This window comes from Penaeus monodon, chromosome 31 (assembly GCF_015228065.2).
Source record: "Penaeus monodon isolate SGIC_2016 chromosome 31, NSTDA_Pmon_1, whole genome shotgun sequence".
Lineage (NCBI taxonomy): Eukaryota > Metazoa > Arthropoda > Malacostraca > Decapoda > Penaeidae > Penaeus > Penaeus monodon.
In genome coordinates, this window is record NC_051416.1 from 13,370,580 (window position 1) to 13,370,859 (window position 280).

The 280-nt window shown below is 58.2% G+C and overlaps 1 protein-coding gene across 1 annotated transcript in view; it reads left to right on the forward strand.

Annotated features, from left to right (window-relative positions):
* Positions 1-280, forward strand: part of LOC119593043 (ankyrin repeat domain-containing protein 11-like) — a gene marked incomplete in the record, with an annotated part of 115,245 nt that overhangs the window by 50,051 nt on the left and 64,914 nt on the right.

Below are 280 nucleotides of genomic sequence, written 5' to 3' on the forward strand. Positions count from 1 at the left end.
TCTGACCTGGAGATAGCCGCCACGAACCGCTCCGGCTGGCGATCCACCACCCGGGATGTCGTCAGGGAGGCAGAGGACATGAGAGACGCCCGATGGGGAGAGAGGCATCTCTGAAAGCAACAGTGGCTGCAATCGGCCCAACTACATACACAGGAGCCGGCCTTCACTTGCAGCAGATGCGGCTGACCGTGTGGTATCGGCTTGTACAGCCACAGCTCCCCATTTTTTTATACCCTCAGCGCAGTTAGCCATGATCTCACGAGATCGACGGAGCCAACAA